The following is an 18,782-nucleotide window of genomic DNA, read 5'->3' as shown; positions in this document are numbered from 1 at the left end:
CTCTCCCTGGCCTCTCTGTCTCTCTCTGGCCTCTCTGTCTCTCCCTGGCCTCTCTTTCTCTCCCTGGCCTCTCTGTCTCTCCCTGGCCTCTCTTTCTCTCCCTGGCCTCTCTTTCTCTCCCTGGCCTCTCTGTCTCTCCCTGGCCTCTCTTTCTCTCCCTGGCCTCTCTTTCTCTCCCTGACCTCTCTTTCTCTCCCTGGCCTCTCTGTCTCTCCCTGGCCTCTCTGTCTCTCCCTGGCCTCTCTGTCTCTCCCTGGCCTCTCTTTCTCTCCCTGGCCTCTCTTTCTCTCCCTGGCCTCTCTGTCTCTCCCTGGCATCTCTGTCTCTCCCTGGCCACTCTGTCTCTCCCTGGCCTCTCTTTCTCTCCCTGGCCTCTCTGTCCTCTGTCTCTCCCTGGCCTCTCTGTCTCTCTCTGGCCTCTCTGTCCTCTGTCTCTCTGTCTCTCTCTGGCCTCTCTGTATCTCTCTGGCCTCTCTGTCCTCTGTCTCTCTGTCTCTCCCTGGCCTCTCTTTCTCTCCCTGCCCTCTCTTTCTCTCCCTGGCCTCTCTGTCTCTCTCTGGCCTCTCTGTCTCTCTCTGGCCTCTCTGTCTCTCTCTCTCTGGCCTCTCTGTCTCTCCCCCTGGCCTCTCTGTCTTTCCCTGGTCTCTCTGTCTCTCCCTGGCCTCTCTGTCTCTCCCTGGCCTCTCTTTCTCTCCCTGGCCTCTCTGTCTCTCCCTGGCCTCTCTTTCTCTCCCTGGCCTCTCTGTCTCTTCCTGGCCTCTCTTTCTCTCCCTGGCCTCTCTTTCTCTCCCTGGCCTCTCTTTCTCTCCCTGGCCTCTCTTTCTCTCCCTGACCTCTCTTTCTCTCCCTGGCCTCTCTGTCTCTCCCTGGCCTCTCTGTCTCTCCCTGGCCTCTCTTTCTCTCCCTGGCCTCTCTTTCTCTCCCTGGCCTCTCTTTCTCTCCCTGTCCTCTCTTTCTCTCCCTGACCTCTCTTTCTCTCCCTGGCATCTCTGTCTCTCCCTGGCCACTCTGTCTCTCCCTGGACTCTCTTTCTCTCCCTGGCCTCTCTGTCCTCTGTCTCTCCCTGGCCTCTCTGTCTCTCTCTGGCCTCTCTGTCCTCTGTCTCTCTGTCTCTCTCTGGCCTCTCTGTATCTCTCTGGCCTCTCTGTCCTCTGTCTCTCTGTCTCTCCCTGGCCTCTCTTTCTCTCCCTGCCCTCTCTTTCTCTCCCTGGCCTCTCTGTCTCTCTCTGGCCTCTCTGTCTCTCTCTGGCCTCTCTGTCTCTCTCTCTCTGGCCTCTCTGTCTCTCCCCCTGGCCTCTCTGTCTTTCCCTGGTCTCTCTGTCTCTCCCTGGGCTCTCTGTCTCTCCCTGGTCTCTCTGTCTCTCCCTGGTCTTTCTGTCTCTCCCTGGCCTCTCCGTCTCTCTCTGGCCCTCCGTCTATCTCTGGCCTCTCCGTCTCTCTCTCTGCCCTCTCTGTCTCTCTCCCTGGCCTCTCTGTCTTTCCCTGGCCTCTCTGTCTCTCCCTGGTCTCTCTCTCTTTCCCTGGTCTTTCTTTCTCTCCCTGGGCTCTCTGTCTCTCCCTGGCCTCTCCGTCTCTCTCTGGCCCTCCGTCTATCTCTGGCATCTCTGTCTCTCTCTCTGCCCTCTCTGTCTCTCTCCTTGGCCTCTCTGTCTTTCCCTGGCCTCTCTGTCTCTCCCTGGCCTCTCTGTCTTTCCCTGGTCTCTCTGTCTCTCCCTGGGCTCTCTGTCTCTCCCTGGTCTCTCTGTCTCTCTCTGGCCCTCCGTCTATCTCTGGCCTCTCTGTCTCTCTCTCTGCCCTCTCTGTCTCTCTCCCTGGCCTCTCTGTCTTTCCCTGGCCTCTCTGTCTCTCCCTGTCCTCTCTGTCTTTCCCTGGTCTCTCTGTCTCTCCCTGGCCTCTCTGTCTCTCCCTAGCCTCTCTGTCTCTCCCTGGGCTCTCTGTCTCTCCCTGGCCTCTCTGTCTCTCCCTGGTCTCTCTGTCTCTCCCTGGGCTCTCTGTCTCTCTCTGTCTCTCTCTGGCCTCTGTCTCTCTCTGGCCTCTCTGTCTCTCTCTGGCCTCTCTGTCTCTCCCTAGCCTCTCTGTCTCTCCCTGGGCTCTCTGTCTCTCCCTGGCCTCTCTGTCTCTCCCTGGTCTCTCTGTCTCTCCCTGGGCTCTCTGTCTCTCTCTGTCTCTCTCTGGCCTCTGTCTCTCCCTGGCCTCTCCGTCTCTCTCTGGCCCTCCGTCTATCTCTGGCATCTCTGTCTCTCTCTCTGCCCTCTCTGTCTCTCTCCTTGGCCTCTCTGTCTTTCCCTGGCCTCTCTGTCTCTCCCTGGCCTCTCTGTCTTTCCCTGGTCTCTCTGTCTCTCCCTGGGCTCTCTGTCTCTCCCTGGTCTCTCTGTCTCTCTCTGGCCCTCCGTCTATCTCTGGCCTCTCTGTCTCTCTCTCTGCCCTCTCTGTCTCTCTCCCTGGCCTCTCTGTCTTTCCCTGGCCTCTCTGTCTCTCCCTGTCCTCTCTGTCTTTCCCTGGTCTCTCTGTCTCTCCCTGGCCTCTCTGTCTCTCCCTAGCCTCTCTGTCTCTCCCTGGGCTCTCTGTCTCTCCCTGGCCTCTCTGTCTCTCCCTGGTCTCTCTGTCTCTCCCTGGGCTCTCTGTCTCTCTCTGTCTCTCTCTGGCCTCTGTCTCTCTCTGGCCTCTCTGTCTCTCTCTGGCCTCTCTGTCTCCCTCTGGCCTCTCTGTCTCTCTCTGGCCTCTCTGTCTCTCTCTGGCCTCTCTGTCTCTCTCTGGCCTCTCTGTCTCTCTCTGGCCTCTCTGTCTCTCTCTGGCCTCTCTTTCTCACTCTGGCCTCTCTGTCTCTCCCTGGCCTCTCTGTCTCTCCCTGGTCTCTCTGTCTCTCCCTGGTATCTCTGTCTCTCCCTGGGCTCTCTGTCTCTCCCTGGGCTCTCTGTCTCTCCCTGGCCTCTCTCTCTCCCTGGCCTCTCTGTCTCTCCCTGGTATCTCTGTCTCTCCCTGGGCTCTCTGTCTCTCTCTGTCTCTCTCTGGCCTCTGTCTCTCTCTGGCCTCTCTGTCTCTCTCTGGCCTCTCTGTCTCTCTCTGGCCTCTCTGTCTCTCTCTGGCCTCTCTGTCTCTCCCTGGGCTCTCTGTCTCTCCCTGGGCTCTCTGTCTCTCCCTGGTCTCTCTGTCTCTCCCTGGCCTCTCTGTCTCTCCCTGGTCTCTCTGTCTCTCCCTGGGCTCTCTGTCTCTCTCTGTCTCTCTCTGGCCTCTGTCTCTCTCTGGCCTCTCTGTCTCTCTCTGGCCTCTCTGTCTCTCCCTGGTCTCTCTGTCTCTCTCTGGCCTCTCTGTCTCTCTCTGGCCTCTCTGTCTCTCTCTGGCCTCTCTGTCTCTCTCTGGCCTCTCTGTCTCACTCTGGCCTCTCTGTCTCTCCCTGGCCTCTCTGTCTCTCCCTGGTCTCTCTGTCTCTCCCTGGCCTCTCTCTCTCCCTGGTCTCTCTGTCTCTCTCCCTGGCCTCTCTGTCTTTCCCTGGTCTCTCTGTCTCTCCCTGGGCTCTCTGTCTCTCCCTGGTCTCTCTGTCTCTCCCTGGTCTTTCTGTCTCTCCCTGGCCTCTCCGTCTCTCTCTGGCCCTCCGTCTATCTCTGGCCTCTCTGTCTCTCTCTCTACCCTCTCAGTCTCTCTCCCTGGACTCTCTGTCTCTCCCTGGCCTCTCTGTCTTTCCCTGGTCTCTCTGTCTCTCCCTGGTCTCTCTGTCTCTCCCAGGTCTTTCTGTCTCTCCCTGGTCTTTCTGTCTCTCCCTGGCCTCTCCGTCTCTCTCTGGCCCTCCGTCTATCTCTGGCCTCTCTGTCTCTCTCTCTGCCCTCTCTGTCTCTCTCCCTGGACTCTCTGTCTTTCCCTGGTCTCTCTGTCTCTCCCTGGGCTCTCTGTCTCTCCCTGGTCTCTCTGTCTCTCTCTGGCCCTCCGTCTATCTCTGGCCTCTCTGTCTCTATCTCTGCCCTCTCTGTCTCTCTCCCTGGCCTCTCTGTCTTTCCCTGGCCTCTCTGTCTCTCCCTGGCCTCTCTGTCTTTCCCTGGTCTCTCTGTCTCTCTCTGGCCTCTCTGTCTCTCTCTGGCCTCTCTGTCTTTCTCTGGCCTCTCTGTCTCTCTCTGGCCTCTCTGTCTCTCTCTGGCCTCTCTGTCTCTCTCTGGCCTCTCTGTCTCACTCTGGCCTCTCTGTCTCTCCCTGGCCTCTCTGTCTCTCCCTGGTATCTCTGTCTCTCCCTGGGCTCTCTGTCTCTCCCTGGCCTCTCTGTCTCTCCCTGGTATCTCTGTCTCTCCCTGGGCTCTCTGTCTCTCCCTGGCCTCTCTCTCTCCCTGGTCTCTCTGTCTCTCCCTGGTATCTCTGTCTCTCCCTGGGCTCTCTGTCTCTCCCTGGCCTCTGTCTCTCCCTGGTCTCTCTGTCTCTCCCTGGCCTCTCTCCCTGGTCTCTCTGTCTCTCCCTGGTATCTCTGTCTCTCTCCCTGGTCTCTCTGTCTTTCCCTGGTCTCTCTGTCTCTCCCTGGCCTCTCTGTCTCTCCCTAGCCTCTCTGTCTCTCCCTGGGCTCTCTGTCTCTCCCTGGCCTCTCTGTCTCTCCCTGGTCTCTCTGTCTCTCCCTGGGCTCTCTGTCTCTCTCTGTCTCTCTCTGGCCTCTGTCTCTCTCTGGCCTCTCTGTCTCTCTCTGGCCTCTCTGTCTCTCTCTGGCCTCTCTGTCTCTCTCTGGCCTCTCTGTCTCTCCCTGGGCTCTCTGTCTCTCCCTGGGCTCTCTGTCTCTCCCTGGCCTCTCTCTCTCCCTGGTCTCTCTGTCTCTCCCTGGGCTCTCTGTCTCTCCCTGGTCTCTCTGTCTCTCTCTGGCCTCTCTGTCTCTCTCTGGCCTCTCTGTCTCTCTCTGGCCTCTCTGTCTCTCTCTGGCCTCTCTGTCTCACTCTGGCCTCTCTGTCTCTCCCTGGGCTCTCTGTCTCTCCCTGGTCTCTCTGTCTCTCCCTGGTCTTTCTGTCTCTCCCTGGCCTCTCCGTCTCTCTCTGGCCCTCCGTCTATCTCTGGCCTCTCTGTCTCTCTCTCTACCCTCTCTGTCTCTCTCCCTGGACTCTCTGTCTCTCCCTGGCCTCTCTGTCTTTCCCTGGTCTCTCTGTCTCTCCCTGGTCTCTCTGTCTCTCCCAGGTCTTTCTGTCTCTCCCTGGTCTTTCTGTCTCTCCCTGGCCTCTCCGTCTCTCTCTGGCCCTCCGTCTATCTCTGGCCTCTCTGTCTCTCTCTCTACCCTCTCTGTCTCTCTCCCTGGACTCTCTGTCTCTCCCTGGCCTCTATGTCTCTCCCTGGTCTCTCTGTCTCTCCCTGGTCTCTCTGTCTCTCCCTGGGCTCTCTGTCTCTCCCTGGTCTCTCTGTCTCTCCCTGGGCTCTCTGTCTCTCTCTGGCCTCTCTGTCTCTCTCTGGCCTCTCTGTCTCTCTCTCTGGCCTCTCTGTCTCTCTCCCTGGGCTCTCTGTCTCTCCCTGGGCTCTCTGTCTCTCTCTGTCTCTCTCTGGCCTCTCTGTCTCACTCTGTCCTCTCTGTCTCTTCCTGGCCTCTGTCTCTTCCTGGCCTCTCTGTCTCTCTCTGGCCATTAGGAAACTCTATAGCAGCTCATATAAGACAATTGTGTGTTTTAGTGTGTGTGTGTGTGTGTGTGTGTATGTTTGTTTGTGTGTTTGTGTGTGTGTGTTTGCATGTGCGCCTGCACGCCATGCACGTGTGGTCGCACACACACACACACACACACACACACACACACACACACACACACACACACACACACACACACACACACACACACACACACACACACACACCACACAGACAGAGCTGTGTTTTTCCATGTAGAATTGAAACCACACTACTATATGTAACCAGGACAAACATGTTTTAACCAAGTCACTAATATCATCAAAATAAATCAATCACGTTTTTGGCCTCATTTATAAAGTAGAATCCGTTTTCATAAAAATAATGTTAAAAATAATCATTTATTACCAGAATGATATAGGTAGAGATATGTATAGGGGGAAGGTGACTAGGCAACAGGATATATGATAAACAGAGTAGCAGCAGGTCGTATGTGAGTGGCTGTATCAGAGGGTCAGTGTGTACAGAGATAAACAGAGTAGCAGCAGGTCGTATGTGAGTGGCTGTATCAGAGGGTCAGTGTGTACAGAGATAAACAGAGTAGCAGCAGGTCGTATGTGAGTGGCTGTGTCAGAGGGTCAGTGTACAGAGATAAACAGAGTAGCAGCAGGTCGTATGTGAGTGGCTGTATCAGAGGGTCAGTGTGTACAGAGATAAACAGAGTAGCAGCAGGTCGTATGTGAGTGGCTGTATCAGAGGGTCAGTGTGTACAGATATAAACAGAGTAGCAGCAGGTCGTATGTGAGTGGCTGTATCAGAGGGTCAGTGTGTACAGAGATAAACAGAGTAGCAGCAGGTCGTATGTGAGTGGCTGTGTCAGAGGGTCAGTGTGTACAGAGATAAACAGAGTAGCAGCAGGTCGTATGTGAGTGGCTGTATCAGAGGGTCAGTGTGTACAGAGATAAACAGAGTAGCAGCAGGTCGTATGTGAGTGGCTGTATCAGAGGGTCAGTGTGTACAGAGATAAACAGAGTAGCAGCAGGTCGTATGTGAGTGGCTGTGTCAGAGGGTCAGTGTACAGAGATAAACAGAGTAGCAGCAGGTCGTATGTGAGTGGCTGTATCAGAGGGTCAGTGTGTACAGAGATAAACAGAGTAGCAGCAGGTCGTATGTGAGTGGCTGTATCAGAGGGTCAGTGTGTACAGAGATAAACAGAGTAGCAGCAGGTCGTACGTGAGTGGCTGAATCAGAGGGTCAGTGTGTACAGAGATAAACAGAGTAGCAGCAGGTTGTATGTGAGTGGCTGTATCAGAGGGTCAGTGTACAGAGATAAACAGAGTAGCAGCAGGTCGTATGTGAGTGGCTGTATCAGAGGGTCAGTGTGTACAGAGATAAACAGAGTAGCAGCAGGTCGTATGTGAGTGGCTGTATCAGAGGGTCAGTGTGTACAGAGATAAACAGAGTAGCAGCAGGTCGTATGTGAGTGGCTGTATCAGAGGGTCAGTGTGTACAGAGATAAACAGAGTAGCAGCAGGTCGTATGTGAGTGGCTGTGTCAGAGGGTCAGTGTGTACAGAGATAAACAGAGTAGCAGCAGGTCGTATGTGAGTGGCTGTATCAGAGGGTCAGTGTGTACAGAGATAAACAGAGTAGCAGCAGGTCGTATGTGAGTGGCTGTATCAGAGGGTCAGTGTGTACAGAGATAAACAGAGTAGCAGCAGGTCGTATGTGAGTGGCTGTATCAGAGGGTCAGTGTGTACAGAGATAAACAGAGTAGCAGCAGGTCGTATGTGAGTGGCTGTATCAGAGGGTCAGTGTGTACAGAGATAAACAGAGTAGCAGCAGGTCGTATGTGAGTGGCTGTATCAGAGGGTCAGTGTACAGAGATAAACAGAGTAGCAGCAGGTCGTATGTGAGTGGCTGTATCAGAGGGTCAGTGTACAGAGATAAACAGAGTAGCAGCAGGTCGTATGTGAGTGGCTGTATCAGAGGGTCAGTGTACAGAGATAAACAGAGTAGCAGCAGGTCGTATGTGAGTGGCTGTATCAGAGGGTCAGTGTACAGAGATAAACAGAGTAGCAGCAGGTCGTATGTGAGTGGCTGTATCAGAGGGTCAGTGTACAGAGATAAACAGAGTAGCAGCAGGTCGTATGTGAGTGGCTGTATCAGAGGGTCAGTGTACAGAGATAAACAGAGTAGCAGCAGGTCGTATGTGAGTGGCTGTATCAGAGGGTCAGTGTACAGAGATAAACAGAGTAGCAGCAGGTCGTATGTGAGTGGCTGTATCAGAGGGTCAGTGTACAGAGATAAACAGAGTAGCAGCAGGTCGTATGTGAGTGGCTGTATCAGAGGGTCAGTGTGTACAGAGATAAACAGAGTAGCAGCAGGTCGTATGTGAGTGGCTGTATCAGAGGGTCAGTGTACAGAGATAAACAGAGTAGCAGCAGGTCGTATGTGAGTGGCTGTATCAGAGGGTCAGTGTACAGAGATAAACAGAGTAGCAGCAGGTCGTATGTGAGTGGCTGTGTCAGAGGGTCAGTGTGTACAGAGATAAACAGAGTAGCAGCAGGTCGTATGTGAGTGGCTGTGTCAGAGGGTCAGTGTGTACAGAGATAAACAGAGTAGCAGCAGGTCGTATGTGAGTGGCTGTATCAGAGGGTCAGTGTGTACAGAGATAAACAGAGTAGCAGCAGGTCGTATGTGAGTGGCTGTATCAGAGGGTCAGTGTACAGAGATAAACAGAGTAGCAGCAGGTCGTATGTGAGTGGCTGTATCAGAGGGTCAGTGTACAGAGATAAACAGAGTAGCAGCAGGTCGTATGTGAGTGTCGGTATCAGAGGGTCAGTGTGTACAGAGATAAACAGAGTAGCAGCAGGTCGTATGTGAGTGGCTGTATCAGAGGGTCAGTGTGTACAGAGATAAACAGAGTAGCAGCAGGTCGTATGTGAGTGGCTGTATCAGAGGGTCAGTGTGTACAGAGATAAACAGAGTAGCAGCAGGTCGTATGTGAGTGGCTGTGTCAGAGGGTCAGTGTGTACAGAGATAAACAGAGTAGCAGCAGGTCGTATGTGAGTGGCTGTATCAGAGGGTCAGTGTGTACAGAGATAAACAGAGTAGCAGCAGGTCGTATGTGAGTGGCTGTATCAGAGGGTCAGTGTACAGAGATAAACAGAGTAGCAGCAGGTCGTATGTGAGTGGCTGTATCAGAGGGTCAGTGTACAGAGATAAACAGAGTAGCAGCAGGTCGTATGTGAGTGGCTGTACCAGAGGGTCAGTGTACAGAGATAAACAGAGTAGCAGCAGGTCGTATGTGAGTGGCTGTACCAGAGGGTCAGTGTACAGAGATAAACAGAGTAGCAGCAGGTCGTATGTGAGTGGCTGTATCAGAGGGTCAGTGTACAGAGATAAACAGAGTAGCAGCAGGTCGTATGTGAGTGGCTGTGTCAGAGGGTCAGTGTGTACAGAGATAAACAGAGTAGCAGCAGGTCGTATGTGAGTGGCTGTATCAGAGGGTCAGTGTGTACAGAGATAAACAGAGTAGCAGCAGGTCGTATGTGAGTGGCTGTATCAGAGGGTCAGTGTACAGAGATAAACAGAGTAGCAGCAGGTCGTATGTGAGTGGCTGTATCAGAGGGTCAGTGTACAGAGATAAACAGAGTAGCAGCAGGTCGTATGTGAGTGTCGGTATCAGAGGGTCAGTGTGTACAGAGATAAACAGAGTAGCAGCAGGTCGTATGTGAGTGGCTGTATCAGAGGGTCAGTGTGTACAGAGATAAACAGAGTAGCAGCAGGTCGTATGTGAGTGGCTGTATCAGAGGGTCAGTGTGTACAGAGATAAACAGAGTAGCAGCAGGTCGTATGTGAGTGGCTGTGTCAGAGGGTCAGTGTGTACAGAGATAAACAGAGTAGCAGCAGGTCGTATGTGAGTGGCTGTATCAGAGGGTCAGTGTGTACAGAGATAAACAGAGTAGCAGCAGGTCGTATGTGAGTGGCTGTATCAGAGGGTCAGTGTACAGAGATAAACAGAGTAGCAGCAGGTCGTATGTGAGTGGCTGTATCAGAGGGTCAGTGTACAGAGATAAACAGAGTAGCAGCAGGTCGTATGTGAGTGGCTGTATCAGAGGGTCAGTGTACAGAGATAAACAGAGTAGCAGCAGGTCGTATGTGAGTGGCTGTATCAGAGGGTCAGTGTACAGAGATAAACAGAGTAGCAGCAGGTCGTATGTGAGTGGCTGTATCAGAGGGTCAGTGTACAGAGATAAACAGAGTAGCAGCAGGTCGTATGTGAGTGGCTGTGTCAGAGGGTCAGTGTGTACAGAGCTAAACAGAGTAGCAGCAGGTCGTATGTGAGTGGCTGTATCAGAGGGTCAGTGTACAGAGATAAACAGAGTAGCAGCAGGTCGTATGTGAGTGGCTGTATCAGAGGGTCAGTGTGTACAGAGATAAACAGAGTAGCAGCAGGTCGTATGTGAGTGGCTGTATCAGAGGGTCAGTGTGTACAGAGATAAACAGAGTAGCAGCAGGTCGTATGTGAGTGGCTGTATCAGAGGGTCAGTGTACAGAGATAAACAGAGTAGCAGCAGGTCGTATGTGAGTGGCTGTATCAGAGGGTCAGTGTACAGAGATAAACAGAGTAGCAGCAGGTCGTATGTGAGTGGCTGTATCAGAGGGTCAGTGTGTACAGAGATAAACAGAGTAGCAGCAGGTCGTATGTGAGTGGCTGTATCAGAGGGTCAGTGTGTACAGAGATAAACAGAGTAGCAGCAGGTCGTATGTGAGTGGCTGTATCAGAGGGTCAGTGTACAGAGATAAACAGAGTAGCAGCAGGTCGTATGTGAGTGGCTGTATCAGAGGGTCAGTGTACAGAGATAAACAGAGTAGCAGCAGGTCGTATGTGAGTGGCTGTATCAGAGGGTCAGTGTGTACAGAGATAAACAGAGTAGCAGCAGGTCGTATGTGAGTGGCTGTATCAGAGGGTCAGTGTACAGAGATAAACAGAGTAGCAGCAGGTCGTATGTGAGTGGCTGTATCAGAGGGTCAGTGTGTACAGAGATAAACAGAGTAGCAGCAGGTCGTATGTGAGTGGCTGTATCAGAGGGTCAGTGTGTACAGAGATAAACAGAGTAGCAGCAGGTCGTATGTGAGTGGCTGTATCAGAGGGTCAGTGTGTACAGAGATAAACAGAGTAGCAGCAGGTCGTATGTGAGTGGCTGTATCAGAGGGTCAGTGTGTACAGAGATAAACAGAGTAGCAGCAGGTCGTATGTGAGTGGCTGTGTCAGAGGGTCAGTGTGTACAGAGATAAACAGAGTAGCAGCAGGTCGTATGTGAGTGGCTGTATCAGAGGGTCAGTGTGTACAGAGATAAACAGAGTAGCAGCAGGTCGTATGTGAGTGGCTGTATCAGAGGGTCAGTGTACAGAGATAAACAGAGTAGCAGCAGGTCGTATGTGAGTGGCTGTATCAGAGGGTCAGTGTACAGAGATAAACAGAGTAGCAGCAGGTCGTATGTGAGTGGCTGTGTCAGAGGGTCAGTGTGTACAGAGATAAACAGAGTAGCAGCAGGTCGTATGTGAGTGGCTGTATCAGAGGGTCAGTGTGTACAGAGATAAACAGAGTAGCAGCAGGTCGTATGTGAGTGGCTGTATCAGAGGGTCAGTGTGTACAGAGATAAACAGAGTAGCAGCAGGTCGTATGTGAGTGGCTGTATCAGAGGGTCAGTGTGTACAGAGATAAACAGAGTAGCAGCAGGTCGTATGTGAGTGGCTGTATCAGAGGGTCAGTGTGTACAGAGATAAACAGAGTAGCAGCAGGTCGTATGTGAGTGGCTGTATCAGAGGGTCAGTGTACAGAGATAAACAGAGTAGCAGCAGGTCGTATGTGAGTGGCTGTATCAGAGGGTCAGTGTACAGAGATAAACAGAGTAGCAGCAGGTCGTATGTGAGTGGCTGTATCAGAGGGTCAGTGTACAGAGATAAACAGAGTAGCAGCAGGTCGTATGTGAGTGGCTGTATCAGAGGGTCAGTGTACAGAGATAAACAGAGTAGCAGCAGGTCGTATGTGAGTGGCTGTATCAGAGGGTCAGTGTACAGAGATAAACAGAGTAGCAGCAGGTCGTATGTGAGTGGCTGTATCAGAGGGTCAGTGTACAGAGATAAACAGAGTAGCAGCAGGTCGTATGTGAGTGGCTGTATCAGAGGGTCAGTGTACAGAGATAAACAGAGTAGCAGCAGGTCGTATGTGAGTGGCTGTATCAGAGGGTCAGTGTACAGAGATAAACAGAGTAGCAGCAGGTCGTATGTGAGTGGCTGTATCAGAGGGTCAGTGTGTACAGAGATAAACAGAGTAGCAGCAGGTCGTATGTGAGTGGCTGTATCAGAGGGTCAGTGTACAGAGATAAACAGAGTAGCAGCAGGTCGTATGTGAGTGGCTGTATCAGAGGGTCAGTGTGTACAGAGATAAACAGAGTAGCAGCAGGTCGTATGTGAGTGGCTGTATCAGAGGGTCAGTGTGTACAGAGATAAACAGAGTAGCAGCAGGTCGTATGTGAGTGGCTGTATCAGAGGGTCAGTGTACAGAGATAAACAGAGTAGCAGCAGGTCGTATGTGAGTGGCTGTATCAGAGGGTCAGTGTACAGAGATAAACAGAGTAGCAGCAGGTCGTATGTGAGTGGCTGTATCAGAGGGTCAGTGTGTACAGAGATAAACAGAGTAGCAGCAGGTCGTATGTGAGTGGCTGTATCAGAGGGTCAGTGTACAGAGATAAACAGAGTAGCAGCAGGTCGTATGTGAGTGGCTGTATCAGAGGGTCAGTGTGTACAGAGATAAACAGAGTAGCAGCAGGTCGTATGTGAGTGGCTGTATCAGAGGGTCAGTGTGTACAGAGATAAACAGAGTAGCAGCAGGTCGTATGTGAGTGGCTGTATCAGAGGGTCAGTGTGTACAGAGATAAACAGAGTAGCAGCAGGTCGTATGTGAGTGGCTGTATCAGAGGGTCAGTGTGTACAGAGATAAACAGAGTAGCAGCAGGTCGTATGTGAGTGGCTGTGTCAGAGGGTCAGTGTGTACAGAGATAAACAGAGTAGCAGCAGGTCGTATGTGAGTGGCTGTATCAGAGGGTCAGTGTGTACAGAGATAAACAGAGTAGCAGCAGGTCGTATGTGAGTGGCTGTATCAGAGGGTCAGTGTACAGAGATAAACAGAGTAGCAGCAGGTCGTATGTGAGTGGCTGTATCAGAGGGTCAGTGTACAGAGATAAACAGAGTAGCAGCAGGTCGTATGTGAGTGGCTGTGTCAGAGGGTCAGTGTGTACAGAGATAAACAGAGTAGCAGCAGGTCGTATGTGAGTGGCTGTATCAGAGGGTCAGTGTGTACAGAGATAAACAGAGTAGCAGCAGGTCGTATGTGAGTGGCTGTATCAGAGGGTCAGTGTGTACAGAGATAAACAGAGTAGCAGCAGGTCGTATGTGAGTGGCTGTATCAGAGGGTCAGTGTGTACAGAGATAAACAGAGTAGCAGCAGGTCGTATGTGAGTGGCTGTATCAGAGGGTCAGTGTGTACAGAGATAAACAGAGTAGCAGCAGGTCGTATGTGAGTGGCTGTATCAGAGGGTCAGTGTACAGAGATAAACAGAGTAGCAGCAGGTCGTATGTGAGTGGCTGTATCAGAGGGTCAGTGTACAGAGATAAACAGAGTAGCAGCAGGTCGTATGTGAGTGGCTGTATCAGAGGGTCAGTGTACAGAGATAAACAGAGTAGCAGCAGGTCGTATGTGAGTGGCTGTATCAGAGGGTCAGTGTACAGAGATAAACAGAGTAGCAGCAGGTCGTATGTGAGTGGCTGTATCAGAGGGTCAGTGTACAGAGATAAACAGAGTAGCAGCAGGTCGTATGTGAGTGGCTGTATCAGAGGGTCAGTGTACAGAGATAAACAGAGTAGCAGCAGGTCGTATGTGAGTGGCTGTATCAGAGGGTCAGTGTACAGAGATAAACAGAGTAGCAGCAGGTCGTATGTGAGTGGCTGTATCAGAGGGTCAGTGTACAGAGATAAACAGAGTAGCAGCAGGTCGTATGTGAGTGGCTGTATCAGAGGGTCAGTGTGTACAGAGATAAACAGAGTAGCAGCAGGTCGTATGTGAGTGGCTGTATCAGAGGGTCAGTGTACAGAGATAAACAGAGTAGCAGCAGGTCGTATGTGAGTGGCTGTATCAGAGGGTCAGTGTACAGAGATAAACAGAGTAGCAGCAGGTCGTATGTGAGTGGCTGTATCAGAGGGTCAGTGTACAGAGATAAACAGAGTAGCAGCAGGTCGTATGTGAGTGGCTGTATCAGAGGGTCAGTGTGTACAGAGATAAACAGAGTAGCAGCAGGTCGTATGTGAGTGGCTGTATCAGAGGGTCAGTGTACAGAGATAAACAGAGTAGCAGCAGGTCGTATGTGAGTGGCTGTATCAGAGGGTCAGTGTACAGAGATAAACAGCCTCTAAAATACAGTGCAAAAAAACCTGACCAACCTGACCAAATTCATGTAGAAATGTCAGTTATAGATCTGTCGTTCTCATTGAAAGCCAGTCTAAGAAGCGGTAGATCTGTTCTATGCGTGTTATTTCTATGCTTACCGTTCTCCTTCCAGTTCTCTGCTGCCAATGACTGGAACGAACTACAAAAATCTCTGAAACTGGAAACACTTATCTCGCTCACTAGCTCTAAGCACCAGCTGTCAGAGCAGCTCACAGATCACTGCACCTGTACATAGCCCATCTATAATGTAGCCCAAACAACTACCTCTTCCCCTACTGTATTTATTTATTTATTTTGCTCCTTTGCACCCCATTATCTCTATTTCTACTTTGCACTTTCTTCCACTACAAATCTACCATTCCAGTGTTTTACTTGCTATATTGTATTTACTTTGCCACCATAGCCTTTTTTTTGCCTTTACCTCCCTTATCTTGTTAGGGCTAGGGGGCAGCATTGACACGGCTGGATAAAAAACATACCCGATTTAATCTGGTTACCACTCCTACCCAGTAACTAGAATATTCATATACTTATTACATATGGATAGAAAACACCCTAAATTTTCTAAAACTGTTTGAATGGTGTCTGTGAGTATAACAGAACTCAAATGGCAGGTCAAAACCTGAGAGATTCCTTTACAGGAAGTGGCCTGTCTGACCATTTGTTGAACTTCTTTTCCATCTCTATCATTTACTAAGGATCTCTGCTCTAACGTGACACTTCCTACGTCTTCCATAGGCTCTCAGAGCCTGGGAAAAAACAGAATGTCGTCATTCCAGCCCCAGGCTGAAACACATTATCGCCTTTCTCAAGTGGCCCATCAAGAGACACTAGCTTATGCGCGTGACCCCGACCGCCCCCGCCTTTGGGATTTTTTCCTCTGTTTGCCGAAAAGGAGATTCCCTGTCGGAATATTATCGCTTTTCTACGAGAAAAATGTCGTAAAAATTGATTTTAAACAGCGGTTGACATGCTTCGAAGTACGGTCATGGAATACTTAGAATTTTATTGTCACGAATTGCGCCATGCGCGTGACACTTCTTTACTATTTCGGATAGTGTCTGGAACGCACGAACAAAACGCCGCTATTCGGATATAACGATGGATTATTTTGGACCAAACCAACATTTGTTATTGAAGTAGCAGTCCTGGGTGTGTATTCTGACGAAGACAACAAAAGGTAATGAAACTTTTATAATAGTAAATATGATTATGGTGAGTGCTAAACTTGCCGGGTGTCTAAATAGCGAGCCCGTGATGCCTGGGCTATGTACTTAGAATATTGCAAAATGTGCTTTCACCAAAAAGCTATTTTAAAATCGGACATATCGAGTGCATAGAGGAGGTCTGTATCTATAATTCTTAAAATAATTGTTATGCTTTTTGTGAACGTTTATCGTGAGTAATTTAGTAAAATGTTAGCGAATTCCCCGGAAGTTTGCGGGGGTATGCTAGTTCTGAACGTCACATGCTAATGTAAAAAGCTGGTTTTTGATATAAATATGAACTTGATTGAACAAAACATGCATGTATTGTATAACATAATGTCCTAGGGTTGTCATCTGATGAAGATCATCAAAGGTGAGTGCTGCATTTAGCTGTCTTCTGGGTTTATGTGACATTATATGCTGGCTTGAAAAATGGGTGTCTGATTATTTCTGGCTTGGTACTCTGCTGACATAATCTAATGTTTTGCTTTCGTTGTAAAGCCTTTTTGAAATCGGACAGTGTGGTTAGATTAACGAGAGTCTTGTCTTTAAATGGCTGTAAAATAGTCATATGTTTGAGAAATTGAAGTAATAGGATTTTTAAGGTTTTGAAAATCGCGCCACAGGATAGCAGTGGCTGTTACGTAGGTGGGACGAATTCGTCCCGCCTAGCCTAGAGAGGTTTTAACTCACCTCATTTGCTCACATTGTACATAGACTTATTTTCTACTGTATTATTGACTGTATGTTGTTTTACTCCATGTGTAACTCTGTGTTGTTGTATGTTGTCGAACTGCTTTGCTTTATCTTGACCAGGTCGCAATTGTAAATGAGAACTTGTTCTCAACTTACCTACCTGGTTAAATAAAGGTGAAAAAAAAAAAAAAAATAAATAAAACATTTATTAACTGTTGAGATTTTAGCAACCAGGAAAGAGCGGAGAGGTTTCTGCCTGGTGCACTTCTAATAAAATGTAAGGCATGTGATGATCAGAAATTATGTAATGGAATTATAGTCAAACTAAAATATGATAATATAATTATAAATACATTTTATCCAGGTTTTATATCTGTTTTTAAATACGTATAAGTATCCTCTAAAATATTTGTAAACATAAACGTCTCAGTTTTAGTTTTTTTGTAAAGTTGTGAGTATTATTATTTTATATATATATATATTTATTTATTGAACCTTTATTTAACTAGGCAAGAACAAATTCTTATTTACAATGACGGTCTACACCGGCCAAACCCGGATGACGCTGGGACAGTTGTGCTCCGCCCCTATGGGACTCCCAATCACAGCCAGTTGTGAAACAGCCTGCATATGTTACATGTCAGTTAAGAACAAATTCTTATTTTCAATGACAGCCTACCGGGGAACAGTAGGTTAACTGCCTTGTTCAGGGGCAGAATGACAGATTTTTACCTTGTCAGCTCGGGGGATTCAATCTTGCAACCTTTCGGGTCACTAGTCCAACGCTCTAACCACTAGGCTACCTGCTGCTCCAATATCAGTACTTGTTGCATTTACACCGTGTCTAAGTCCTGTCTCTACTGGTTTGAGCCAGTCCTGTCTCTACTGGTTTGAGCCAGTCCTGTCTCTACTGGTTTGAGCCAGTCCTGTCTCTACTGGTTTGAGCCAGTCCTGTCTCTACTGGTTTGAGCCAGTCCTGTTATCTACTGGTTTGAGCCAGTCCTGTTATCTACTGGTTTGAGCCAGTCCTGTCTCTACTGGTTTGAGCCAGTCCTGTTATCTACTGGTTTGAGCCAGCCCTGTCTCTACTGGTTTGAGCCAGTCCTGTCTCTACTGGTTTGAGCCAGTCCTGTTATCTACTGGTTTGAGCCAGTCCTGTCTCTACTGGTTTGAGCCAGTCCTGTTATCTACTGGTTTGAGCCAGTCCTGTCTCTACTGGTTTGAGCCAGTCCTGTCTCTACTGGTTTGAGCCAGTCCTGTCTCTACTGGTTTGAGCCAGTCCTGTCTCTACTGGTTTGAGCCAGTCCTGTTATCTACTGGTTTGAGCCAGTCCTGTTATCTACTGGTTTGAGCCAGTCCTGTCTCTACTGGTTTGAGCGTATGGCTGTGGTCTGTGTGATCGACTGCATTGTTTCAGTGGAATTTTGTCATATTGGCAGTTAATTAAAAATAAAAACTGTATGGAATCCTTCTTCTAAAACTGTCTGTCTAGCTAGCTAACACACACACACACACAGTGCAGATACAGTCTTCACAGTCATTGTTTTACACGATATCTTAATCACAGCACTGGTAAACCGTAGTCGACCAACTCCCTGACCAACATGACTGACCTTTGGACCATCATGAGAGGGTTAATATCCATTCTAGTTTTTCTATATCCATTCTAGTTTTTCTATATCATTTCTATATCCATTCTAGTTTTTCTATATCCATTCTAGTTTTTCTATATCCATTCTATCCATTCTAGTTTTTCTATATCCATTCTAGTTTTTCTATATCCATTCTAGTTTTTCTATACCCATTCTAGTTTTTCTATATCATTCTAGTTTTTCTACATCCATTCTAGTTTTTCTATATCCATTCTAGTTTTTCTATATCATTCTAGTTTTTCTACATCCATTCTAGTTTTTCTATATCCATTCTAGTTTTTCTATATCATTCTAGTTTTTCTATATCCATTCTAGTTTTCTATATCATTCTAGTTTTTCTATATCCATTCTAGTTTTTCTATAGCCATTCTAGTTTTTCTATATCCATTCCAGTTTTCCTATAGCCATTATAGTTTTTCTATAGCCATTCTAGTTTTCCTATATCCATTCTAGTTTTTCTATATCATTCTAGTTTTTCTATATCCATTCTAGTTTTTATATATCCATTCTAGTTTTTCTATATCATTCTAGTTTTTCTATATCCATTCTAGTTTTTCTATAGCCATTCCAGTTTTCCTATATCCATTCTAGTTTTTCTATAGCCATTCCAGTTTTCCTATATCCATTCTAGTTTTTCTATATCCATTCTAGTTTTTCTATATCCATTCTAGTTTTTCTATATCCATTCTAGTTTTTCTATAGCCATTCTAGTTTTCCTATATCCATTCTAGTTTTTCTATATCCATTCTAGTTTTCCTATATCCATTCTAGTTTTTCTATATCCATTCTAGTTTTTCTATATCCATTCTAGTTTTTCTATATCCATTCTAGTTTTTCTATATCATTCTAGTTTTTCTATAGCCATTCTAGTTTTCCTATATCCATTCTAGTTTTTCTATATCCATTCTAGTTTTTCTATATCCATTCTAGTTTTTCTATACCCATTCTAGTTTTTCTATATCCATTCTAGTGTTTCTATATCCATTCTAGTGTTTCTATATCCATTCTAGTTTTTCTATATCATTCTAGTTTTCCTATATCCATTCTAGTTTTTCTATATCATTCTAGTTTTTCTATATCCATTCTAGTTTTTCTATATCCCAGTTCTACCGTTTTTCTATATCCATTCTAGTTTTTCTA

General features: G+C 48.4%; 1 protein-coding gene across 1 annotated transcript in view; it reads left to right on the top strand.

Moving 5' to 3' along the window:
* Nucleotides 1-18,782, top strand: part of tmem178b (transmembrane protein 178B) — a 203,663-nt gene that overhangs the window by 83,511 nt on the left and 101,370 nt on the right. The window lies entirely within an intron of this gene.

Source organism: Salmo salar, chromosome 17 (assembly GCF_965601325.2).
Source record: "Salmo salar chromosome 17, fSalSal1, whole genome shotgun sequence".
NCBI lineage: Eukaryota > Metazoa > Chordata > Actinopteri > Salmoniformes > Salmonidae > Salmo > Salmo salar.
The sequence above is the reverse complement of the archived record's forward strand: the minus strand, read 5'-3'. Positions and strand labels throughout refer to the sequence as shown.